At 47.0% G+C, this 27,414-nt stretch overlaps 2 long non-coding RNA genes and 1 pseudogene across 3 annotated transcripts in view; 1 reads left to right on the top strand and 2 right to left on the bottom strand.

The window, feature by feature from the left end:
* Positions 1-13,622, bottom strand: part of LOC139040400 (uncharacterized) — a 32,972-nt gene extending 19,350 nt beyond the window's left edge. Inside the window, exons 1-2 of one of the 2 annotated variants that reach the window (XR_011494891.1) lie at positions 9,506-13,622; positions 2,065-9,072 (exon numbers count right to left, since the gene is read on the bottom strand). This is a non-coding gene — a long non-coding RNA (uncharacterized lncRNA). Of the gene's footprint in view, positions 1-2,064 lie in introns of both variants that reach the window. The other variant, XR_011494890.1, reaches the window with a different exon arrangement.
* Positions 1-27,414, top strand: part of LOC123277542 (L-lactate dehydrogenase B chain pseudogene) — a 134,754-nt pseudogene that overhangs the window by 69,345 nt on the left and 37,995 nt on the right.
* Positions 16,753-26,884, bottom strand: LOC139040401 (uncharacterized). Its single transcript, XR_011494892.1, has 3 exons — positions 26,761-26,884; positions 20,665-20,720; positions 16,753-17,396 (listed from the first exon to the last, which is right to left on the bottom strand). It is a non-coding gene; the product is annotated as an uncharacterized lncRNA (long non-coding RNA).

Raw genomic sequence — 27,414 nt, 5'->3', positions numbered from 1 at the left:
GGTGAGGCGTCTGGTAAGAAAGTCAGATTGAGTCAGAATCGCTCCTCAGCAGACTTATGGGCCCAGTCAGGCAGAGGGTGTTGAGAGGGGCTGAAGTATGGGTGCTGGAGATGTCAAAGACCTTGGGCCTCGGCAGCCCTGAAGTCAGGCAGCTGAAAGTACAATCAGGGACTCTAGCTGTGTGGCCTCTGAACTCTTCTTGACGTCTCTGAACTTCAGTTTCGCTCAAGTGGCGATAATCCCTATCCCATAGTTATGAGACTCAAAGCAGGGTGGGTGTGTGTGTGTGTGTGTGTGAAAGCTCCTGGCACAGAGTAGTGTTTATACATGTTCAAAGCATCCCCTGTGGCTTGGGCAGGTGGCAGGTTTTTGTCCTCAACTCTCCTCCTTAGCACAACCTTAGTGAGGAACCCAGAATCCACCCAGGAACCCCTAGGCTGGGGTAACTGTTAAGTCGGCTCCAACAGCTTGGTGCTGAAGCTTTTGCATGGGGCCAGCCCCGGGTGGGCAGAGCTCTGCGTCAATATGTAGGAGGACCACTTCTGCGTCTACTTCAAGTCCCCCTCGAGAGGAGGTCCAGGGTGTCCCTGGGCTGGGGTGGTGGCCTTCAGACCCCTGAAGTCATGCTGTGCTTGTGGATTTCCACCCTTCCAATCCTCCTCCCCAGACACACACACGCACGCACACATGCACAAGTGTTCACACACGCACGCATGTGCATGCACTGCCCCCATATCTGAGCAAGACCAGGGTCAACCCTCCGAGTCCACATGTTTTGCCTGTGGACTGTGAACATCGTGGTCTGGAAGGGCAAAGGAAATCCCCAGGGTGGGAAAGCAGCGCCTCCAGCATGGGTACTGAGCTGGTGGGGAGGGGTGTTGCGGAGCTGACTAGGTTTACGGGAATCCCAGATTTCTACTGCGACAGCTGCCGAGTCTCCCCGCATTCTCTCCCACCTGTCACCGCCCCCCTGACTCACGGCCCACCCGTCTGCCCAAGGCCTCTGAGGAAGTCTCCAGACATCCCTGCCCTGGCCTTGCCCCTGTTAATTTCAGATATCCTATTAAGGAGTTCTGAAGTGTCCAAGGAGGTCCCCAGCTATAAAACCTCGGGCTTTGGAGCTCTGTAGCTTTGAGGCCCCTTGATGGAGGGGAAAGAGGGAGTGAAGCCTAAAGCCAGACAAGGTCAGGAGGGGCAAGGAACTGGTTTCCTGAGCCCTAGGGATGGGATGCACATCTGCCCACGGGATCAGACCACCCTGGGGCACCCTGGCTCTGTCACTTACAAGCTGAGTGACCATGGTCAGTTAGTTACCCTCTCTGGGCTAAAGGGACTAATTCCTACCTCCTGGGGTTGTAAGAATTGAATGGGATCAGGGTGCGAAGTGGTTGACCCAGGACCTGGCCCGGAGTAGGCGGTCAGTAGCTATAACAACATGCATGATCTCAGTTAATGGCAACTCCATCCTTCCAGGAGCTCAGGCCAAAAACTGTGGAGTCATCCTTGACTCCTCTTTCTCTCATATCCTCCACCAAAACTATCAGCAAATCCCGACGTCTCTCCCTGTATCCAGCATCCCACTTCTTCTCACCAACTCCTATCACCCCACCCAAGTCCAAGCCGCCATTATCCCTCTCCGGGTTATTGCAGCGGCTTCCCATCATGTCTCTCATTGGCCCCTTCAGTCCTGTCTCAACATAGTAGCTAGGGGGATGAAACACTCCATGGCTCCCTATTTCACTCACCCAAGTCCATGCAATGGCCAGCAAGGCTGCTCATGATCTGCTCACCCACCCCATTTCTCTGACCTCTCCTCCCACCAGTTTCTGCCTGACTCCCCCTGCGCCAGCCCTCTGACCAACGCCTGTTGCTCAGCACTCAGGACATGGCCTCCCCCTGCTTGGGGTGCTCATTCCCTGATACCCACGTGACTCAATCTCCGCTTCCTTACTAGGCCCACCTTGGCCACTGCAGTTCACATTGCTACCCACTCCAACCCAGGACCCCTCACCCCTTAGCCTGCTCCCACCGTGCTTAGACCTTCTAGCATACCACGTAACTTACTGATTTATTGCTTAGCGTCCGTGGTCTGTCTTCTCTCACTAGAATGTAAGCCACACAAGGGCGGAGATCTCGTTCTGTTCCCTGATGTATCCCAGGCACCTAGAACTCAGTAAACATTAGTCATGTGAGTGATGGAATCTCACAACAACCCTACGAGGTGGTTAAGGCAACCTACTTCTTTTAATCACAGAAAACCCCAGGTTTTCTGCTGTTAAGTTCTGATCCTCTCCAGGTGCCTGGGGTCAGGGTGGGGTGACAGTGAAAAGATGGCTCCTCCGTCCCCTTGGCCCCCTCCCTTTTATGAGCTCCCACCCTGGAGCGCTGGCTCTTTTAACACTCTGCCACAAGCACAGATGCAACCCCGTTCCTTTGGCTCCCCTCTGCGTGCTGAAGCCGGCTGGAAGTTTCCTGAGTTTTTACTACTTCCTACTATGGGAGAAGATTCGGGAAATTAACACAGAAAACACAAGAATCATAAAAATGGTCTGGTTTACGAAATGCAGGATTCTGGCCCAGTCCTCAGAACATATAGTCTCCGTCTTGTTTCCAGGACCTTCTGAGATGTCTGCATTTTTGCCTCAGGTGCCTGGCCTGGGTTCCCTCCTTCCCGGGTCCCAACCTCCCACCCGCCACCTGCACCCTTCCTTCTCCCTCCTGCCCCTGGAGCTGGAAACCTAACCCCACTGTTGACCGGCCACGACCTAGACAAGGTCGCTTCTCAGGGACAGTTTCCTCTTCTGTAAAATGGGAGGGTAGTGCCTTGGCCCTCAAGTCATGTTGGGAGCACAGATGAAATGACCCTGTGATGGGTTTCGGGAACTTTCAAACCTTACACACAAGCCGAAGATAAACGGGAGGTGTGTGGATGGAGTCAGGGCCTGCCCCAGACCAGGATGACAAAGGAACCCGAAATAGGGGCAGCGGGCACTGGTGACACAGCTGCAGTCTGCAAAGCTCACCCTTGCCTTGCCAGGTCAGGTCAACCCTTGCTGGGGTACTTACAATCCGACCGCAGACAAAAGGGCTTTATTTTAATTAAAGAATGACTGCTCACTCTCCTGACTACCTGGTTGTAAATGAGGCTGAGAGTGGGGGTGCTGGAACACAGGGAAACTGAAGCTCAAAGTGGGGCCATGCTTTGAGGTTCCACCAAATGTGGTACAAGATCCTGGGGGAGCTCATGCCCTGGGTGGGGGGTCGGGCGAGGCACCTTTGGAGGCAGAATCTTTATACCTTTTGGGAAACTGTGTTTGGCATAATGAAATCCATGAAGTACCTACTACGTGTCAGGCACTGTGCTCAGTGTTGAGGATACAGCCATGAAGAGGATAGACAGGGCTCCTGCCCTCAGGGGGCATGCAGTCTATAGGTGAGACAGACGTTAAGCAAATACACACGTAATTATTATCATGCACAGAGGCCAGAGCTCGGAAGGAGAGGCACAGGGTGTCATGAAAGTGTATAAACAGGGGACTTGACTTTGTGCAAGGGCTGCAGGCCAGGTCAGGAAGGCTTCCCCAAAAGTGCCGTTTGAGCTGAGAACTAGCTGCAAGACACTGTTCGATTATTTCTCGCAAGTCAAAACTTGGTTCCACACATGTCCCTTCAGCCCCTAGAAAGCTGGACAGAGCGGGTGGCCCCGAGGCACTTGGGGGAAGCCAGGTCCCCAGGGAAGAAGGAGATAAGTGATGGGATAGGGGCGTCCTGAGGGGTGCAGCCTGGGCTCTGCCGCGCAGTCCTTGCCGAGCCCGCCCATCCCCCAGCACACCCGAGCCGCCCTCACAGACTGCAGGCTCCAAGCTGCTTAGCCACCCGCGGACGCAGCGGGGCAGGGCTCCATGACCTCACTGTAATGGTGTCCTACAGCCTGGCCAGCAGGAGGAGAAAACAAACACGGAAAAGTCCCCTGTGCTCCCAGATGCCTGTTCAGGAAGACTCAGGGCTCCAGGCTGTGGGCAGCATGCCCAGCTCAGGAGGCCTGAACGGAATTCGAAAGTGCTTTTTTCTCGCTGAAAAATTCCAAAGATTGCTCAACATTCCTTTGGCCCCAGGAGCTGGGGTTTGGCAGGAGGAGAGCTGGGACCCGGAGGCTGTGGGCCTGCTATATCGCTCAGGGCTGTTAGGGAATGGCCCCTCTGCTCTGCTCCCTGGGGGGCAGCAAGAGGGAAGAGGGGGCAGGGGGGGCTATGGGAACCCTCCCTCTCCCACATGCACACACAGGGGCGCTGATGGTGGGGTGGACTTTGTGGGGCTGGAAGGAGCATGGGGACATTTACAGACTCCAGTAGAGGGGAGAAGACGTTTCTGTCCCCTGATGAGAGCCGCCATGTTCCTAAGAGGACCTGAGACTGGGGGCCCAGATGCTGGGGCTCTGGTGCAAAGGCCCATTTTTCTAGCTCTCAGGAGCCACTGGAGTAGAACACTGAAATCCACTCTCTGTGGCCACAAGGAAGATGAGCTCCTTCTTTCCAACTCTGAGGAGCTTAGCTCAAATGCCCCCTCCTCCGGGCCGCCCGCTCCCTGCCTGCATTGGAATCCTCTCCTCTGATAAGGCACTTACCACATGATGTCTCACATTGTAGCTGGTTCTCTAAACGTCTGCTCTCCTCTCCTAAGGAGGACATGCTCTGGAAGGCAGGAGACTTTTTGGTTCATATCTGTGTAATTCTGCAGGACCCAGCTGGTGCAGAGATGTAGGTCCCGAGATGTTCACCACAGCATTGCTTACAACAGCGGAGAATGTGTTCAAGAATACAGCTTTGATTAAATAAGTTAGAGTGCACCCATATGTTGAAACGCTGAGCAGCCATCAGCAATTCCATTTTCAAAAATATTTAAAGATATGGGAGAATATTAAAATCAACCAACTCCTGTCTTGCGAAGCCAACTACCATTAACACTTCAGTGTGTTTCCTTTACATGTTCCTTTCTATGTAGGTATATACAAGGACAGTAAAATCCTACCAAAATGTGATGTGTGTGGGGATAAAAATTAAATTGTCTTAAGTGTGGGGTTGCGTTACTGTGAAAGTAATGGAAAACAGCAATTGGGGGGAGTCTATATTGTCACAAAAGTCACAATATGAAGATGTTGAAAATTACTCTGCATTCAGCACTCTGTCCACTGAACTGAGAAAAATCCCTAATGACCTTGAGGCTAACCTCACCCTCTCATCCTTAGAAGGGAAGGGCGGTGGGCAGCCAGTTTGAGAATGAGGGTAGGGAGAATGAAGTCTATTGATTACATGCAATTTTGCATAATCATTGAATTTGATGTATATTTTTAATGAAATTAGAATCACACTGTCTATAAATATGTTTCATGTCTTATAAGCATTATATCTTAAGTAACACTCTATCTTATTAAATATCACTTTAAAATGTGTCATTATTGTAAATGTCCTTGTTTTTTTAAAAAACTTTTGTTCTTATCTTTGACTTCCCTCCCTTATTTTTAGGGTGCAATTGCTGGGTCAAAAGGTGTAAATATTTTGGGACCGCCCCATGACCTAGTCGTTGAGTTTGACACGCTCCACTTCAGTGGTCTTGGTTCGGATCCCACGTGGGGACCTACACCACTCGTTAATTGCCGTGCTGTGGTGGTGATCCACATACAAAAATAGAGGAAGATTGGCACAGATATTAGCTCAGGGCAGATCTTCCTCAAGCAAAAAGAGGCAGATTGGCAACAGATGTTAGCTTGGGGTGAATCTTCCTCAGCAAAAAAAAAAAAAAAAAAAAGTATAAATATTGTAATATAGTTCCAGATTTCCCTTCCAGAAAAGTTCCAAATTATACTCAGCAGGAGGAGAGAGTGTTGCCTGCAACCCTGTCAGTGGGAAGTTAATTACTGTAAAAGTGAGTGGATAGATCTGAGAGATTTCCAAAGGGAGAATAGACGAGATTTGACGGCTGCTCTGTTGTGGGGTTTCAATCAAGAGCAGGAGGGGCCGATGGTACTGAGGTGCTTGGCTTGGGTGTGTGTAAAGATGGGGAAGCCTTTAGGGGAGAAAGGGGAAAAAGAAAGAGGACTGGGATCTGGAAAATAGAAATTTGTTTTGGAAATACTGCATATTTAAAAGAAACAAACAAAAAACCACATATGACCCAGAAGATAAATAAAGAAAAACATTTCCCCCAAAGAAAACACGCAAATAGTTAAAGAGTAACAAAGTATCAATCTCATCATTCCGTTAACTAAGATTCACTTAATTGAAGATAATAGAAATTTAAATTTTACAAGTGTAGTTAACAGGGAGAATTTAGAGAAGATTCACAAAAGACTAGAAGAGCAGAGATACGCTGGGCCCAGATCCTCACGCTGACGAGATTCACCCTGTCTCTAGTCTTTGTTTTTCTTCACAGGTCAACCTTATTCTCTCTCAGATTGCCATGGTCCACGTGGCAGGAAGCATGGCTTTCAGGAGTGCCTATGGCTGACCTCTCACAGTTTCGCCTCCAGAGAGCTACTAAGACCTGGTCTCTCTGGTCTCAAGGTCAAAAATCTCAAGGAAGGGCTCTTATTCACCCAATGTGGTCCATCAAGCAAAGCTGAGGATGAGCTATTCTGACTGGCCACCTTAGGTCAAGTACTCTTCCTTGGTCTAATAAACAGTGTCTGGGGCAGGATTTAGAAGAGAATGGAGCACGCATGTGAACCACGTGGTTAGTCAGGAAAGAACATCTCGAGGAGGAAAGGGGATGCTCTTCTGGGCGTGTGAAACAATGGATATTCACTGGATTCCCAGCGTAACCATGTAATTTCCTTTCCATACAAATAATGCCCCCAAATTCCCTCTCTTGCCACAGTGCAACCGTCCCCTTCCCGGTGGGATGGACCTCAAAGCCGTCCAGCTACTGTGTCCTGCTCCAAGTCCGGAATCTACTGGATGGAAAATTTCTTTTTCCTCTGGTTGTTTTTAGGATCTTCTTGTTTATTCTTGATGTTCTGCAGATTTAGAACAGCGTGTATAGGCACGGGTTTCTTATTTATTCTACTCAGCATTCAGTGGGCACTTTTCTGTCTGAGGATTCAGGAGAATTGTTCACTGTCATCTCTTCAGGCTCCGCTGTTGGCTCTGATCCTTTATTTGGAATCTCCTCTTGGATGGAGCCTCTCAAACTCTTTTCCATGTCTCGTAATTACCCTCTCATAATTTTCCATTTTTATCTCCTGTGCTGAGTTCTGGGTGAACTCCTCAGCTCCATCTTTCAAAGCACTAATTATTTATTCAACTATGTTTGGTGCAGAGCTTCCCTCATCTGTTCAGTTTTTATTTCCAGTACTGGATTTTTTCATTTCCAGGGTTTCTAATTGTTCCTCTTCCATATCCACTTACTCTTGTTCATTTCCTCCCTCGTCTTTTGAGGATTCTAAACGTGCTTATTTTTACAATCATTTTCATCTTGCTCTACTATTTTCTTTTCATCTGGAGGAAGTTTATCTCCACTGATTGCTTTTGTTGGCAGCCTTTCTTCACATTAGTTTTCCTGTTTCTTTTCTATTTCCGATCCACAGAGATGTTTATTTTTCTTCTGAAATGTGGCTGTCTTCCTTTATTTTCCTCTCTTTCTTATGTCTCACTTTCACTGGAGAGGCAGTGTGGATTGATGGTTAAGAACTCAGGTCTGGGCCCTCACTGCCTTTGTGCAGATCTTGGCTCCCTGACTTAATAGCTTCGTGACCTCAGGCAGGTGTCTTCATCCCTCTGAGCCTCAGTTTCCCCATCTGTGAACTGAGGGATAATAATAGCACCTACCTAATAGGACTGTTGGGAGGATTGAGTGACGGATGCACATAAAGCAGTTAAGCAGTGCCTAGAACACGCCAAGTGTTTCATACATGCTAGATATTGTTTCTACATATTTGGAGAAAAGGAGTGAGTTTGGGTGTGGATAGGAGTGGTGCTTGAAGCGTTAGCTTTGAGGGCTATTTGACAGCAAGTCCGAGTTCAGGATTCTTGAGTGTGTCTATTCCTCTTGGTCAAGTCTTCTCGTGGCTCCCCATGATCTTGCCCTCGTTGGCTATGTGATTACTATAACCACCAACACGCCTCATGTATGATGCTGGTGGAAAACAGGGTAACCGTCATAAATGCTACCGTTTAAAATGAGTGAAAAGGAGGCGATATGCAGTGGTCACTGGTCCAGCGTTTAAACCACATCCAGCTGGACAGGGATGGTGAGGTCAGAGCTGTGGCTGTTGAATATCCCTGCCTCTTGGCAAAGAATGAGTTCTCTGCTCGCAGGCTGACTCTCCAGGCTCTGCCTGTTGGGAACATTTCCCTTGCCCACGTCCATAAGACCCCTCGCAAGCAGGGTGCTGGAGAGGATCCCCACACTCAGGGCTGGACTGCCTCACGAACCACTTCCTGATGGTCTAGACACCTGGGAATTGCCTCATGATAGAGTTTCCTGAACTTGCTGGATGATAGAAATATCCTGGGGAATTCAGTGAAAATACAGATTCTCAATCACACACCACATCCACTGACTCTCCAAGGGGAGGTGCTTGGGAATCTCTATTTTTAACAATCATCTCAGGTGATTCTTATCATTAAGAATGTTTGAAAACTAACTCCTTTAGTGGTTGGAGTAATCACACACCTCAGTTTGGCAGACTTGGGCTTTATTAACTCTTCAACTCTGAAATCTTAATCAGCTGATAGTGAGTTTCATTTTGGGGGTCTCTTTTGGCCAGTAACCAACCCCAGAAAGCTGTAAGGCATGAGGGCATATTGGACGCCACCCACGTGGCTCCAGCTTCTCAGGGCAGCTCCGGAGGCTCTGCCCTTCCTCTAGGGCTCAGCGGGAAATGTGAGGAGGGAAGGCACGGCTGGCTGCTCTGCCCTCAATGTTGTCCCTGCTCAGGGACTTTTGCATCACGCTGGGCTGCGGTGGGGGAGGCTGGCAATTCCTCATCAGTCAGGGAGTGCACATCATGAGGCGCTTGGCTGGTTGTCGTCCTTCCCAGGTATCACCACTCCAGTTTCCAGGATTCTACAGCTTCTGAATCAGAGCAGAACCTTTAGCATAGGGCAGAGCATTAGGCTTTTGCTGTTGAGCAAAGGGCGCGACTCTGTGACCTTGGCCCTTTGGGACTGCTGGCTACCAACAGAAAGACCTCTCCTAAAGCTGTACCTGTCTGTCCAGAGGCTCCCTAAATGCTTGCTTCTTCCAGGTCCTCTCTTCCTCTCTTTTACGGCACCCTACCACAGGCTGAGAGCAATCACTGACTCATTCTATTATCCTGGTATTTTCATACCAAAGTATAAGTCTGAATGGCACGTGGCTGGAGTCCCAAGAGCCACTGGAAGATAGTCTAGCCAACTGCCTTGATAACATAAAAATAAGGAATGCAATTTTCCCAGCCTAGGGTCTACAGATACTCATGGCACCCCCCTCTCCCCAACCAGCCTTGATTCAGCCATTTGGGGCTCACCAATTTCCACTCCCCAGTCAGGTTCCAATTTCTGTATTACGATTCGTTTAGTAGTAAGTGACAGGAACACAACTCAAACTCCTTTCTGCAAAAAAGACATTTGTTGGAAGTGTCACACAGCCTGAAGAAGAGCAGGGATGCAGCTGACCTCAGTGACCAAAACCACTGAGACTTTCTCCCTGTCCCTCTTGCTTACTTTCCTCTGCCTGTCAGCATCATTCTCTCCAGCAGGTTTTGTGCAGATGGCAGAAACATGCCCCTGGCAGTTGGCGTGACTCACCTCTCCCTCTGCACTAACACAGAAGGATGGAGTTTGTTTCTCTAATCCTAAAATTTTAAACTACAAAGAAAGGTTCTGAACGGCTTAGCCTCCCCCAGGTGTCCAGCTGGATTTTGGACCACATATTTAGAAGGAAGAGAGGGAGCATTTCCCAGAAGAGTCTTTTCTGGTTAGACAGAACAGTAGATGTGCTCTCCCCCCAAAATCAGAGAAATACAAATTAAAATAGCAATTAAGTACCACTGGAATGAAATGAAAGGTAGATACCCAATGCAGTTTTCTATTGCGGAGGTAACAAATTACCACAAATTTAGTGGCTTAAAACAACCCAGATGTATTCTCTTACAGTTCTGTAGTCAGAAGTCCCACACAGTCTCACTGGCTGGGATCAGGGTGTTGGCAAGGCTGTGCTCCTTCTAGAGGCTCTCGGGGAGAATCCATTTCCTTGCCTTTTCCAGCTTCTAGACATCTCCCACATTCCTTGGCTCGTAGCCCCTTCCTCATTCAAAACCAGCAACATGGGGCTGAGTCGTTCTCACCCAGCTGTCTTTCTGGTTCTCTTCTGCCTCTCTCTCCCACTTTTAAGGACCCTTGTGATTATATTGGGCTTATCCAGATAATCGAGGATAATCTCCTCATCTTAGGATCAGCCTGTTAGCAACCTTAATACCCCTTTACCAAGTAAGGGAACCTATTTGTAGGTCCCAGGCTTTAGAGGAGGACATCTGGGGGGGACATTATTCTGATTATCACAGCTGGTGAGAGTGCAGTGCGTAGATCCTCTCAAATTCTTCTGGTAAAAGTGTAAATTTGCAGGAAATTTCTGAAAAGTAGGTTGATAGTTTGATAAAATAGGCATTAAGATGTTTATATTTGTTCATCTAATAATTCTAATAATCTGTTCTAAAGAAATAATGCTAAATATGTGTGGCAGGTGGAATTTGTACACTAAAATATTCATCACGACTTTACTTAAACCATCAAAATGTCCAACCCTAATGTCCAGTGGTGGCAAGGCTGAGTAAGCCATAGGATATCCAAATAGGGAAATTATGTTGGTAGTCAAAAGTTTTGTTTCTGAGAAACTTTTAATAAAATGAAAGTATGTGTATGCCCTAATGTTCCGCTCAGTTTTGCTGTGAACCTAAAACTGCTCTAAAAACAGTAAAGTCTATTAATTGAAAAGAAAAGAGGAGAATACAAAACAATCATAGATACAGTATGATTTTAAAAAATAGACGTACAAAAAGGCTTGGAAAGAAAAAATGTTAACAGTGGTTAACTTATGGCTGGTGGGATTATTTACAGGTCATTTTTTCTTTATATCTACCTTTTAATTTATTTTTTAATTAGCCCTTCCATGCACAGAACTGGGTTAATCATAATCCTTGTTTCATGACACACTCATCATTATTTTAGGCATAGACACGTCTGTTTATTTATTTGGTTAGTTTGGTAGTTATTTTGATAATGGAATAAGTACCCACAAACCTAACACTCAAAACAAAACACCCCTAACCATGCCCCCGACACCCTCCCTGTAGCCCTCCCTATTCAAGAAAATTGTGATCCCGAATCCCACGTTTGTCTTTTCTTTGCTTTCCTGTTTATATAGTTTTACTGCATCTGTTGTGGGATCGCTACCTCCTCGAAAAGTCCTCTTCTTTCATTTATTTCCAGGAGGTCTTGCAAGGGGGAAGCATTTTCATTCTTAGACCAAAGAAACTCTTCTACACTCAATCAGGGGTGTTGATATAAGAATAACTGATGAAATGCCATTTTAACTATTTATCCTTCAAATCGTCTATGGTCATTCCCATAACACTCACACTCAGTTCAGAAGTTGCAATTCAACACCGGAATGTGTGGTGGTCAAATCCCACACTCTTGGTGAAGGGAGGTTTTGAGGAGCCCTTGAGTTTCATGTGGGATTCAGGCCTTCCCTGGGGGGGAGACCCACTTTCCCTGGTCTCATTCTCTGGTCTGTCTCAAGATGGTGCCAGGTCATTCCTGCCCAATGGGACACAGTTGACCTACCTGGAATCCAGATGGATAAGTTGAAGGCCTGTGGCCCAAGCTTTCTCAAGCCAAATTAATTTGAGGGCTCCCAGGCTGACTTCCGTGCTCAGGGATTTCATTTTTATCTCAACTACTTGGTAACTATTTCACCAGGAGACCTCTTATGAGTATCAGCTATATGTCTTCAGACCAAAGGTCTTAACCGAGGACCCATTTCAGAATCACCTGAGAATGCTTTAAAAAAGTACAGATGCATAAATCAACCCCATTCCAACAGGTGCTGTAAGTCTCGTGTCAGGAAGTTTAAAGCATTCCCTGGAGACTAGATGGGCACTCTCGGTTAAGAAGCACAGTGTCAGAAAATGTCTGGCCAAGGTTCATGCCTGCCTTGGCCTTCACCAAACTCTTCAATGCAATTCCACTCCCCAGGAGCCTGTCTTTTAGCCCTATGTTTCAAGAGACAGATGTCCATCTTTTTTTTCTTATGCCTCCCCACAAATTGACATTCACCTTCTGACTATCAGGAAAGGGGCCAACTGTCCTTGAGAGATGCTTGCGTTGGCAGTTTTTCATATTTTGGCCACTGTGATTTCCTGCAGACATGTTAGATCTCTCTCTTTCTCTGTTTTTCTCTCTCTCTGCCCCTCCCCATCTCTCATTTCAGATTACCCTGCAGATCAGCTTTGTTCTTTTCTCCATGGAATAGGCACCTGCAGACTTCCATCCTGCACTTCTGAGACCCAAGAGGCAAAAGGATTTCTCTCTCCAGGACTAGTTTGAAAAATCTTGCAGAAAGACCATGTTTGAGAGAAAATTCAAATGATGGCTAAGAGCATGGACTCTAGAGCCAAAGTTTAAATCCCGGCTGTATAAAACAGACAAATTATTTAATTTCCTTTGTCTCAGTTTCCCCATCTGTAAAATGAAGAGGAGAACTGTACCTACTCCAGTGGGTTGTTGGGAGGTTTCCATGAGCTAACGATGCACTCAAAACAGTTCCCAGTACATAGTAAGTATTTTATAAGTAGGTGACCACATGTCCTGCTGATGACTCAAGAATGTTTAATTTGCTTCATGAACTCAACTCTCTTAAAGTGGAAGAAATAAGGTGAGCTCTTTTGTTGGACCTAATTCTAAAACATGTGTCAATATTGGGTTATGATGTAGAAGTGACTGGACTTTGGGAGAAAGAATTCACTTCATCATGGAGCCCTTTATGGTACAAAAGGGACCTGTGCTCATTGCACATATTTAGTCATGTTCACTTCACTTAAGGAAAGCAGATTTCAACAAGTTGGGAAATTTGCATGAGTCAGAAATTTTAAAGAGATTATGGCTAAAGAGGGACAGAAATCTCCAAGGAATAAAATTCTCGTTATACAATCGTGGATTAACCAAGGAAGCATGCTTGGACATGCCTCTTCCTCCTTTGCCATGTTTCATCCCCTTCCAAGTACTGCCCGTTTTATATCCCAAATTTGTCTCGGCCTTTCTTCCCATTCCCACATCACCCCCTCTTGTTCAGGCTGCCTTAAGTATTCAGCTGGGCTATAGCATCAGCTTCCCAACTGGCCACCTCCTATCAAGTCTGGCCCCTTCCAGAGTTCCAGTGCGTTCTTCACTCTCCACACTGTAATGAGAGTGCTTGTTTTGAAATACAAATCTGATTGTATTCCTGCTGTCCCTGTTCCACCCCTAACCCCTGAAAGCACTCAATGGCCTCCCTGTTCTTTCAGGATCAAGAAAAACAGCCTTAACAGCCTACCAGGTGCTGCAGAGTCTTTCATGGCTCAATAACTCATTTCTTTTTTAGTGCTGAGGAATATTTCGTTGTCTGGATGGACCACATCTTAATGTATCCACTCACCTACTGAAGGACATCGTGGTTGCTTTCAAGTTTTAGCAATTATGAATAAACATTTTTTGTGTGGACATAATCTTCAACTTATCTGGGCAAATACCAAGAAGTGTGGTTGCTGGATCCTATGGTAAGAGTATACTAGTTTTATAAGAACTAAACTGTCTTCCAAAGTGGCGGTACCATTTTGCATTCCCATCAGCAACGCAGGAGAGCTCCTGCTGCTCCACATCCTCATCCACGTGCGCTGCCGTCAGCGTTTTGGATTCTGACCATTCTAGTAGGTGTGTAATGGTATCTCATTGTACTTTTAGTTTGCATTTCCCAATGACTGTGATGTGGAGCATCTTTTCATATGTCATTTGCCATCTGTATATCTTCTTTAGTGAGATGTCTGTTCAAATCTTTTGCCCATTTTTTAACTGGGTTGTTTCCTTCTCCGTTTTAGACCCCAGTCAATCCTTCCTACTCATGTTTTAGATCTTAATTCAGTGATTCCTTCCTTGCATCTTTGACTAGATTAAAAAAAAAAAAACATAAATTCTTAGAGCACCATGTAACTCTTCTTCACGGTTTTCATGCTTGCAATTTTATATTTACTTGTTTGATTATTTGAATAGCATCTGTCTCCCTGAGTCTGTAAGAGCATGCACCACATCTGGTTCTGTTCTTTAGTATGTCAGTAGTGCCCAGCACTGTGCCCAACACATGGTGGGTGCTGAACAAATATTTGTGGGATCAGCAATAAACTAATAGCCTCATTGAGAAAGACGGTGGACTAGGGGGGAGGGGTCATCTAGAGAAACCACTCAGAATACGGAGTGAGCCCAGAATTTCAAAGAGCATGTCCAACAGTGGGGGTGGGGGCAGACAGCCAAAAACAAATGCCAAAAAGCACAAACCTGTAAGACTAGTGTCAGGAATACTAATGTGTAAAAGGAGCTGAGGCTTAACCAAGTGACTGAGACCACAGAAAGACTGTTTTAGAAAATTATTTGGAGCAAGAAAAATAACAAGGAACAGCTAGGCCCTGCACTTAGTGGAAGGGCATAGTTTTTAATGCCTCCTGTTTTTCTCCCTCAAGAAAAGTAATTCTCAAACCAGAAAGTATAAAGGTAAATTCCAGAAGAATGTCAAGTTCAAGATCAGTGAAGAGGTGGGGAAGCATCTGGCCACATTACGTGAGCTTTAGTTTCAGATGAGTCTCATCAGAATTTGGAGATATGATTGCAGAGCCAACGTCCATGACTTCTGAGAAATTTGGGAAAGCAGCCAATAGCCAAGGAAATGTGAAGTTTCTCGGTTTTCAAAAAGGGAAATAATGTGCACTTGGGTAAATTTATTGACCTCTGACTTCCAAACTCGACATTGATTCATGGCACAAGTGCATACTGGATTTGTAATGGGGGCCCTAGAAAGTGGAATTTTAGATCTTTCCACCTCAATAAGCCACCATTTCAAAGTCACCAGCCAGCAAGGGGGAGGCAGCAAATCACCCTAGAGGAAGTCTTTGCTTCTAGAACAATCACACGAATGATACCCTTCAGCTGTGTAAATGTAGGCAGCTGGGTACCATTATCCTGAGTATAGGCTACAACTGGACATTTTCCCCTAATGTATAGCTTGACAACAGCTGTTCTTCTCCATATTTCTTGGTATGAATAGCAGGTTCTAGAAGCAACTGGGCAAATTTATACAAGTGTAAGGAGCCTTCTGAGAGAAACAGGATCAGGACCAATCTCTTCTCATCTGAGGCCAAATATATTAGATCTTCTCTGATGGGTTGAAATGGTCATACCTGAATAGATGACTGAGCGCTCCACCCCACGCAGCTCACCCCCACCCCTACACCCCCATACACCCCCCACCCCACCCCCATCCCCACCCAAGGGGGAAACTAACCAGGGGTGAGGGGAAGTGTGAAATGTTGACTTGACTGCCATCCGGCATAGTTTGTGGCTGGAGCACCCTCCCAGCCAAGTTGGCCCAGCTGAGAGGGTTTGGTGTAGGAGCCCACGTGGGGCATGAGTGTGTAAGCATGACACTGGGGGAGACACACTGGGGCCTGTGTAGAGAGCTGGACTGTCGGCATTAGTGCATCAGGCACCGGGTGGGGCCTTCTCTTTTCCACAGGGATACAGAGACAACAGCAGCAGAGACAGCGAACTGGTTCCCCGGGCAAGCCCTGCACAGACTGCATGGCCAGACGCAGGCAGCAGGGAGAGGGAGCCTTGCTTATTTGGTGTACTGGGCTGAACGGTGTCCCCCAAAAATTCACGTCCACTGGAAACCTCTGAATGCAACCTTATTTGGAAATAGGGTCGTTGCAGATGTAATCAGTTAAGATGAGGTCATTCTGGATTAGGGTAGGCCCTAAATCTGATATGACTGGTGTCCTCATAAGAAGAGAGGAGGACACAGAGAGACCCCTGGGGAAGAAGGCCATATGACCACGGAGGCAGAGGCTGTAGTGATGCGGCTGCAAGCCAAGGAATGCCAAGGATTGCCAGGAGACACAAGAGGCTGGGAGAGGGCCATGGAACAGCTTCTCCCTCAGAGCCTCCGGGAGGACCAACCCTGCCAACACCCTGATTTCAGACTTCTGGCCTCCTGAGCTGTGAGAGAATAAATTTCTGTTGTTATAAGCCACCAAGTTTGTGGTACTTTCTTATGGCAGTCCTAGAAACAAATTGACTCGGGCATGTGGGGATTCAAGAGATGAATTTGGAAAATAAGGAATGAGGTAAGTCTTATTTGAATGCCAATCTGGTAAACCAAGTTCCACCAGCTGCGGAGTATTAAACAACAGTCTTCTCTGTTTTGATAATCAAGAAAATGCAGAAATGATAACATCTTATACTATTTTGGTGGATGAACTAGAGAAGTGTGGGTTAGATGATGACACAAGTATGAGGGTTTTCAGCCAGCTCACCACTCAATGGGACTGATGGCTGCATGCTGACCCACCGAAGAGGCAGCCCTCTGTCCTTCCATAGCAAGCTGGATGAGACTTTGACTATGTTCTTATCAAATGTAGGATAATATGGTAGAAGACAGATCCCACGTTGCAATTAATCAGGATAGCTGGAATGATAAACCAAAAGCCCCAAGATGAAATTTTATGGGGAAAAATGTAAAGTTAATCCTTAAGATTCAAAGAGTCAATTGCAAGAATGAACTGGAGGAGACGTGGCTTGAGAACAGTTCACGGGAGATCTGCAGTTGACACTAGCTTAAAAGGAGACCGCAATATGACACGGTTTCTCAAAAAGGTAACAAAATTTTAGACCACACTGATGCAGATCTACTCATAACAACTAATTTATTAATCAAGTTCCTTACCAATAGATTAAAATGATTTTAATATAGGTCATCAAAGTATTTACTGGGAAAACCAGAGAAGTAACAACTAACTTTGATACACAGGAGTAATGAAGTGAGTGTGTTGGTGAGGAGAGGGAGGCAGGTTCTGGGAAAACAATCAGCATATATTAAATGTGAAATGAGGAGCCTCAAGATTCCAAGCTGTTCCTTCCCATCGGTGCCCTTCCAGGCCGAGGAATCAGAGAAGCTGCAGCAGATCAGGCAGGAGCTGCGGGCGTGGCCACTGCCCCACACCAACAAGGTAAACTAGCAGATAAGCAACAAGCTGCAACAGTGCCCCAGGCCTGCAGAGTCACCAGCACTCCTTCACTCTGATTTCACGCCATTGTCTCTTGTGGTCCAAGCCAACTCTGAATTATGCAGAGAAAGAGAATTCTGGGAAATGTAGTTGCAGCGTAGCTAAATTGATACCACGCAAATCCAACATATCTGAAAGACTACTTTTTAACTTGTCATTTAGAAATAACATTAGGCTTATAAAAAGATTGCAAAAAGAATTCCTGTATACCCTTCACCCGGCTTTCCCAAATGATCTGACACACCATAGTACAATGATCAAAACCAGAAAACGAACATTGACTGATTTGTAGATCCTATTCAAATTAAGTTGGTTGTCCCACTATCTCTCTTTTCTGTTCCAGAACCCAATCCAGGTTCCCACAGAGCAGTTAGTTGTCATGTCTCCTTAGTCTCCTTCAATGTGGGACAGTTCATCAGTCTTCTGAAAGAGTTTTTGAGAGCAAATTTGACAAACCAGAAAATGTCCAGAATAGCGAGGGTCTGGAAAGCAAGAAGCACGAGGAATCATTGCCAGAACTGGAGCTGTCAGCTTAGAGAGGAGACGTCGTAAGGGGACACATTAGTTGTCTTTAAACACTGGAAGACCCTCATGCAGAAGACAGAGTAGACTTATTCAGTGTTGCCCCAGGGGGTGGAAATAGAACCGAGGTGGAGTTCCCATTAGGAAGATTTCAGCTTGGTACTATGCAGAACCTTCTTTCAGTTAGAACTAACTAACTGTACCCTGGGCTTGGCAACACTTGACCCAGCACTGAGCTGGATCAGGGCAGACAGATAGGCCTGAGTTCAAGAAGCCACACAGAGGGAGGTCAGGGGTGGGGTGGCAGAACAGGAATAGCCATTTAGCAGCTAGCCAGGGCCCTCATGACTTAGGGATGTCAGACTCAGGGTGGAGAGCAGAGCAGACAGAGGCTTGATTGGCAGGCCCAGCAGAGAAAGTTGGCGAGACAACAGCACAAACAGAGGGTGCCTCATCTACAGGTTTGCCGCCAACTCCACTGTTAACAGGCAACTTGAGGCATTGCCCACAGCCCTGCGAAGAGGCCATCTGTCCAGTCTGTCTAGTCTGTCCACTTTTACAAGCTCTCTGACCTCTCGTGAGAGGGAGGGTGCCTCTGAAGGGGCAAAAATTGTGTTGTATAGTCCCGAGAAGCACAGGGACACCTCTTTGGGGGTATTGAGGCACGCTGGGGACTGCAAGGGCACCAGATCCCTGACACTGACTTCAGTCTGGCAGTTCCTGCAGCTGAAGGTTTAGGCAGGGACCTTCAAAGGGCTGGTAATCATATCTCTTTGAAATGCATGTCATCGTTAAAAACAAAGCCAATTCAATGGCAGCAAGGAAAAGCAATTAGCTAATGCCTAAGTAAAGGTCTTACACTTCTATTTTTCAAAACTAATCAACAGTTGAGATTTTCTGTCAGGTTAGCTTAGCACACATTAAGTTCACAACATCCTAGTGAGAAAGTAGTCAACAAGTGCATCTCGATGAAGCACCGTGAGTACTGTGGCCTCGTCCATTTCTCTGGCCACAGCTCTGTGGCTCTGTCCTGCCATTCATCCATCCAGCATCTGTCCCTCCACCCATCAAGCTAACCTATGTTTAACTCCTACTTCAGGCTAGGTTCTGTGTTGGAAACTGGGAGCATAATAATGAAAAAAAATCATCTTTCCTGCTCTGAAGGTGCTTATGGTTTAGTGGAGGGGTGTGGAGGTAACAAAACAATGAAACTGTCACTGGGTGAAACACAGACATAGGAAGTTTAGATTCCCATTTAAAACTCATCCAACTGAGCAGTTTCCACAGATGATTCAAAGTCACCTGTTAGGAGTAAGTGAACAGTGTTCAAAGATCAACAGGTAGGCTCAGATTTTATGTGGCTCATGAGAAATTCTTGGCATTGGAATCAGACTCAATGAAATTCAATTTAATAAATATGTATTGAGCGCCAACTAAGAGGAGAGGGATGAATACCCCAAGCCCTACCCTTTTCAGACTGAAGAGCATGAGAACCTCTCTAAAGAACCGATGCTGTCCCACCTGAGGACTGCTGGTGGGAAAGGCCACCGAGAGCTGTCACCAACAGGAAGGGGACTGTGAAGAGATGACTGTCGCCTGCTGACTCAGCTGCCCTAGTGGGCGAGTGTGTTTGTAGGAGCGAAAGCGTGGAACTTTCTTGGCCAACCACAACACTGAGAGCAAAGGCGTGTTCTTCCTTGAAAAACCACCATGGCTTGTGCAGTCTGAGCTATGGACGCCACTTCACCTGTGAGCTGGGTGGGTCAATAGTCAATGCTCATCAAAGGACCTGAGTTCCAGGCACCTCACTGTCACTTATTGGCCACCTGAGTTGGCTGAAGTCCCCAACCATAGACTGGGGACATTACAATTCCTTTCTTAAGAGCGCTCCTTAAAGGCTTCATGGCTACATTGAGAGGCTACGTGGGAAGGCTCTCTCACTAACTAAGGTAAGAGTGTGTCTCGGGAACCAGCTCCAGCATTGCCACACCCTTAGACGGGTCATCAAGCATCACTTCCTACTAATTTTCACTTTGATCTGGGGGGAGAGAAACTGTTGACAGAAACTTAAATCATCAATTGTTCTGCCCTATTTTGGACAGTAGCGTTCTTTGCTTTTTGACTTTTTTCTATGTAACCTTTCTAAGCCTAATTTGGCTGTAAAGGGGAGTAACACAATGTACCTCACAGGGTGATTGTAAAAATTAAATGAGGTATCAAGTGTCTACCACGAGGCAGGTCCTGGCTCAGGCATGACCTGTGAAGTCAATCCCTGCTCTCCTCCCGTCTTGCTCAATCTTCAGCTTTAGTGAGCACACACAGAGTAGTACTCAAAAACAGTTGATAACAGCCAGCGTTAATATAGCACTTACTCTAGGACAGACACCATTATGTCCCCTTTTTGTATTAACTCATTTCAGTCTTCCAACAGCCCTATGAGATGTGTACAATTACTATCCCCATTTTTTCAGAAAGGACATAGGAGAACAGAGAAGTTAAATCGCTTGGCCAAGATCACACAGCTGGTAAACAGTAGAGCCAATGTACCAGTCCACACATTCCACTCCCAGTGCCCTGCTCCTGAGTGTGTGCTGTACTGCCTCCTTATTGGGGTGGAGACAGATTCGGTCCCAACTCAGCTTGAAAGTGGCTGAGAGTAATGAACTGTAGGTTACTTCTAATTTGTGCTAAACCTTGGCCAAATGGGGCTTAGTTCCACCTGCTTTTCTCTTCCTTTCTAGATCATCTCAAGAGTGTGTTTCAGTCTGCTTGTCTCTTAATTTGTTTATGCTGCTTACCTCAAGTCAGGAACAATTTGACCTTTTACACTTTCATCGCACCAAATGGTCACATGCTTGAGAGAGAGAGAGACAAGATTAACATAATACCATGTATCACAAACAGGTAGTAGCCTGGGTCCAGCTGAACATTAAAAATCAGGCCAAATTAGGGGGGAAAAGGAGGATCCTCTTTTGAGTAACATGTTTAGAAACAAACATTTTGCCCCTGAGAGGCATAGTGCAAAATAAGAATTTCCAGTATGAATGCAGCCTGGGAATGATGCAGACTGTGGCCCCAGATATGATCGGTACAGAAAGAGAAGTCTGATGCAGTTGATACCAAGGTGGAAGATGCAAGGAGGGAAAGACATCCAAGCAGCCAGAAAACCGGGGTCACCGTGGAAACCCATAGTGCTGGGAGATACGGCTCAGAAGCACAAGGGAAGGGAGAGCCCAGCCAAGGATGTTGGTGGGCAGGATTTTCTTGAAGGAGCTCTGCCTGGCTCTTTGCCCTGGTGTCAGTGACTGCCAGTATCCTGGTTTTCATAAAAACTGGGGTGAACTCTGCTGCATTTATGTTTTGAGCACTGATCATGCATCTGCCCGTTGGTGAGGGCCAGGATGCAAAGATGAACCAAAGGCTGCACCTGCCCTCAGGAGGTTTACCCTCTCCTAGGACAGACAGACTGGCAGGTGTGTGACGGCCATGCTGTGTAATGATGGCTTTTATGGACTTGGGGAAGAAGAGCAAAGAGGAAGTAGTTCCAGGTATAGAGAAGACGATGTGTGGGCTGCAACTTGGAGAATAACGTGGTGTTTTCCAGGTGACTGAAGTGTCATCATTCCTGGCATAGGAAACTCCATCTGCAAAGACACTGGAATCTGAGCTAGTATGGAGTATTCTGGAAACCATGCTGTGGGGTGCGATTGGAGTGGAGGGCCTGTGTGGGAACATGGTGATAGATGGGGCTGAAGGGGTGGGCAGAAGTCAGATCAGACGGGCTTGAGTGTATCCTGAAGATGCTGCTCACCTCTGATGGTTTGCTAACATCCCTGAACAGGGCAGACTTTGCCTGCCTGGGTGCTGCTGTGCTCGGGGCAGTACTTTCCAGTATTTTTCTAACTACAGGTCACAACCCATTAGTGGACAATGAAGTCAGTTCAGTGTTTTAAGACTAGAATTTTTTTAAAAAAATAATGAAATAGACTAGAACAGTGCCTTTCACATGATCTGTTGTGGATGATCTGCTTTTTTTTTTTTTAATTCTAATCTATCATGGACTGATCCTTTTGTAAAATACAATAAAACAGTAAAAATGAATTACTAGAAAAAAGATCACGCTCTTAGATGGCACAGCAATGTCAAACTGTTATAAAAGTCTCTAAAAATACTTACTCTTTGTTTTTTAGCAACTTTTTTGAGATATAGTTCACACGCCATACAATTCACTCATTTAAAGTGTACAATTCAATGGTTTTTAGTATATTCACAGAGTTGTGCAACCACCACCACAACTAATTTTAGAACACTTTCATCACTCTTGAAAGAGTCAATTTACCCATTAGCAGTTAAGCCCCTTTTCCCTCCAGACTCCCTCCCTCAGCCCTAGGAAATCACTAATCTACTTTCTATCTCTAGATTTGCCTATTCAGGATATTACATGTATATGAAATCATACAATATGTGGTTTTTTGGTAACTGGCTTCTTTCTTTAGCACAATGTTTTCAAGGTTCATCCATGTTGTACGATGTATCAGTAGTTCATTTCTTTTTATTACCGGATGATATTCCATTGTATGGATATACCACATTTTGTTTATCCACTCGTTAGTTGATGGACATTTGGGTTGTTTCCCCCTTTTGGCTATTATGAATACTGCCGTTACGAACCTTCATGTACAAGTTTTGGGGTGGACATACGTTTTCATTCCTCTTGGGTGTATACACCTGGGAGTACAATTGGTGGGTCATGTAACTCTTTGTTTACCCTTTTGAGGAACCACCATCCTGTTTTCCACAGCAGCTGCACCGTTTTACATTCTCAGCTGCAGTGTATGAGCATTCCAATTCCCCCACGTTCTCATCAACACTTACTGTAACCATCCTAGTGGGTGTGAAGTGATATCTCATCATGGTTTGTGTTTGCATTTCATTGATAGCTACTGATGTCAAGCATCTTTCCATGTGCTAAGCACTCAGCTTCTGCACTTATCTCCTCCTTGGCGGGTGAGAAGCAGCTCACAGACCACACTAAGTAGCGCTGGACTGGAAACTGTGAGTGCATCACACGGGCGAGTGGTGATTCAGAAGGCTTCTGTTTCAGTTAGACACACGTGCATGTACGCAGGACTGAGATAGAAAACGTATTGGCGTTTCCCGATGTTTGAAAACCTTCCTGACATCCATCTTCAGCTAGAGCCAAACAGGCCATCCTTGCAGAGGGACATTGTCCTTCCAAATGCACCTCCTGGCAAAGCGCCACCGTGCAAGCCCTGAGAAAGTCTGACTCGCAGCTTCAAAACATGAAGCTAATAAAAAAGGGTTTAAGTCCCAAACAACTTAATTAATGAAATAGACCCACTGTTTTGAACTCCATGAAACATTTCAAAAAAATGTGAAAGACTATTTTCATTGTGTTTTAATGCTCTATTAATTTGATAAAAGTTTTTAAAACTTGCTGTTATTTCAAGAAAATGAGATTGCTGAAAAGAGTTGGTTTGCTCTGAGGAATACTCAAAGGCAGGTCCCGCTGGGGTCTACACTCCATGGGGGTGTAAGCACACACCTCTCACGTGTATGTGCACTCGTCTGCACGGACGTGCACACAGGCAAAAGTCTTCGATTTAACCGACAATGCTGCTCATCATATTCGCCTCAGCATTATTCACAATAGATAAGCAGCGGAAGCGAACCGAATGCCCATTGAAGGATGACCGGGTGAAAAAAAAATATGATGTACACATACAATGAAATGTTATTCAGCCTTGAAAAAATAAGGAAATCCTGTCACATGCTACAACATAGATGAAACTTGAAGATATTATGCGAAGTGAAATAAGACAGTACAAAAAGACGAGTACTGCATGGTTCCACTCACAGGACTTGTCTAAAGCAGTCAATCTCATAGAGACAGAAAGTGGATGGTGGCGGCCAGGGGCTAAGGGGAAGGGGAAATGGGGCATTGTTATTCAATGGGTGCAGTGTCTCAGTTTTGCAAGACAAAACACTTCTAGAGCTCTGTTGCACAACAATGTGAAAATACTTAATATTGCTGAACTGCACACTTAAAGATTGACAGTAAATTTTATGTCGTGTATTTTTTTTTTTTTTACCACAACTTAAAATAGACATTGTTTTCAAAGATGCTACTGCTTGGAAGTCACACCACTTAGGCAGAACTCAGGTGCTGGATCTGACAAAACTGGATTGAAATCCCCACTCCGCCTCTTCAGAGCTGTGTGACTCAGGTGAGTGATATCCACCCTTGACTCTTGAGAGCTTTCAACAGTCAGAGAGCTAGTTTCCTGGAACGTTAGCTGGGAGTAAAGCGCCAGGCTGAAACTGAGGGAAATCCAAAGAGCTGTGCCTTCCACGTGCAGTGTGTGACCTCCAGACCCTTCCCACTGCACTCCAGTCTGCTCGTCTGTCCTCCAGTCTGCGGGAGCCAGTTTGCAGAGCTGCAAAGCAGGGCTGCCTGGAGCTCACTGTGCCATCCCAGTGAGCCCCTCTCTGGGGACAGCTCCCTAGCCACCAAAGGCTAAGTCACACTCCCTGAGAACAGGACTTTCATTTCCTTGAGAAATTCTCTGATGCTCCGAGGGATCCAGCCTTGGGTTCCTTGTGAGAATCTTTTAGCAGCTCCGCCTGGCTTCCGGCCTCCTAGGAGGCAGCCGGAGACAAGCTGTGGGATTTTAGGTGTGTTCCAGGAGAAACAGTGAGGACTTTCTGTACCCAGGAAAACTCCCCAGCCCGTCAGGGCCTCATCCGTTGGCTCAAGGCTTTGCTCCCATAAAACACACACATTCCTGAGATCATACTAATACTCTTCCAAGTAAATAACTTTACAGTTTCCTAAGAGTTTTCACATACAGAATACCCATCCAACCTGTGAGGCTGGGTTCTAGTCTCTGCTTTTGCAGATGAAAATGTTAATGAGCACTTACTGTACTGCAGCCACCCCTCCAGCCTCTTCCTCCCACGTTATCTGCCTCCATTCGGTAAGTGGCCCAGGGAGGACTCGGAGCCAGATCTCCATGCACGGTGCTTTGCCCAGAGCACCTCAGCTGCCTTCTGAGCCATTTTTGCCTCAGTGTGAACCACCAGGCCCCTTGCAGAGAACAGGTTTTATAGGGCGAAGAGCACAGCAGGAGGGTACATAAAGGAGACAAGGCCTGCCAAACGGAGGAGTGTGCAGCCAGAGGAGACAAGATGAGGGGCCAGAGAAGTGGGGACCCCAGGACTGTGGTGGTCGGGACCCTGGGCCGCCCTTCCCTGCCCAACTTTCCTGGGCTCTCCCCACTCTCTCCTCAGACCCTACCTCCCTGATGTAATGCGCGAGGGCACTGGCCTGAAAGGCAGACAGATCTGGACTGAAGTCTCTGCTAAGCCTCAATCTCCCCATCAATACAACGGGGATAATAAGAGTACTGAGCCTCGGGAATGACAGCAAGGCGGCCATGGAGGGACAGTCCCCTGCAGGATGAGGAAATTCCAAGGCGCTTAGGACTCTGAGATAGGGGTTAGGGAGAGCGGCAGGACTTCTAAGGGCTAGTGACTTCCTCTGGGATGCCAGCAGCACCACCCACGAGCAGGAGGGTGCCGGAAACCCATCAGACTGAGCTTGTGCAGAAGGTTCCTTGGGTGGTGTGAGCCCAGCAAGCCTGCTCCCTGGCTGCCGGCTCTGGATCTCCTCTGCTCTGAGCCTGTCTGCAGGATGGGACTGGGAGACCCGCTGGGAGACGTGGACGGGTGGCCTTCCCAGCCACTGTGGCCTTTGCCCCTCCTAGGGACTGAGGCTGCACCCACAGCCCCTCACTTGGGCCGGGTTAAGTGCCAGGATGCCGATGGAGTAAACAGGAGGGAGAAAGATGAACATGAAGCTCTCAGCATGACTCCTGGCATCTGGTAAGAGCTCAGTCAATGCTGCTATGGCTGGTCAGCCCTTCCCTCCATGGACTCCTGCCTCTTGTCCACTGCAAGTCCCTCTCTAGACACTCTTTTCTCACCCAGTCCTGCTCCAACCAAACCTCCACTCTTGAAAAAAGCCACAGGGAATTACATCAGAACCAGAGAGACAGCTGGGACAGGAGAGGAGCGAGACAGCAACAGAGAGTCCCTACCGTCTCCCTCTCCTCCGGGAAGACAGGCTGACCCCTGAGGTCCAGCCTCAGGAACTAAGTCCAAATTCTGTCCTTCCTGTTTACTCCATCGGCATCCTGACACTTAACTCGACCTGAGTGAAAGGGGCTGTGGGTGCAGCCTCAGTCCCTAGGAGGGGCAAAGGCCTCAGTGGCTAGGAAGGCCACCCCTTCGCGTCTCCCAGCGGGTCTCCCAGTCCCATCCTGCAGACAGGCTCAGAGCAGAGGTGATCCAGAGCCGGCAGCCGGGGGGCAGGCTTTCGGGGCTCACACCACCCAAGGAACCTTCTGCACAAGCTCAGTCTGATGGGTTTCCAGCACCCTCCTGCTCGTGGGTGGTGCTGCTGGCATCCCAGAGGAAGTCACCAGCCCTTAGAAGTCCTGCCCCTCTCTCCAACCCCTATCCCAGAGTCCTAACCACCTTGGAATTTTCCCATCCTGTGGGGGACTGTCCCACCCCCACCACAGCCACCTTGCTGTCATTCTTGAGGAAATACCTTAACTGAGACCCCATCCAACTTGGGTCTCTTCAGCAAGACCACAAAGAAGGTCTCACTACAGAGGCAGCATAACACAATGGGAAGACCATGGGCTTGGCAGCCAACAGGCTTGTGTTCAATCCCCAGCCACACTATTTGCTAAAGGTTCTTTAACCCCTTGGAACCTCAGTTTCCTCACATCTATAGTGACTATAATAACACTTACTCTATAAGGTTACTGTGGGGATTAAATAAGATGATATGTGAAGGTACCTACCACACTGGTACATGCAAAAGATGCTCCATAAATGTTGTTTCCTCCCACTTCTTCTGGAGGGAGCATCACAGGCCATTGCTTAGTCCATCACCCACTGCATCCTGGTCCTTTCACAGTGTTATTTGTGCCCTAGAAACGATTACAGGGAGGAGGAGATAATGTCTCAGCCCTAGAGAAATTCCCAAGCAGGTGAGGGAAACTGTAACACATCCACACGACTAGCAAACCAAGATGTTGCCGCCGACGCCTCTGCTCGTCCTGCAGTCACTGGGACAGCGAGGTACCAAGTTGGGTAATGCCAGCACCTCTGGTGCCTCTTATGATTGTAGCATGCCCTCCTAATATATTTTGTAGGAAGTAAATTCTGGCATACAGGAAAGTGGTTGACAGCAGAGCAGCTAAGAAAGCAGACCCAGGAGCCAATCGCCTGGGTTTAGGGCAAGCCACTGAACCGCTGTCAGTTTCCTCGTCTACAGAACGAGGACATTAGTCTCCTGCCCCGCCCCAGGCAATGCGTTTGGAACACTTAGGACTTGGCCTGGCACAAGGTGTGTTCTACGTCAGTCAGTCAGCCGTTCTTTTTCAGTCGCTTAAAATATTTGCCTTTCAGTGAATTCTCTCAGGTTTTCTAGGTTTGCAATTGTGTCATCAATG

This window comes from Equus asinus, chromosome 16, assembly GCF_041296235.1.
Source record: "Equus asinus isolate D_3611 breed Donkey chromosome 16, EquAss-T2T_v2, whole genome shotgun sequence".
In the NCBI taxonomy this organism is placed as follows: Eukaryota; Metazoa; Chordata; class Mammalia; order Perissodactyla; family Equidae; genus Equus; species Equus asinus.
Note: the sequence above shows the minus strand (reverse complement) of the source record. Positions and strands in the feature narration are given on the sequence as shown.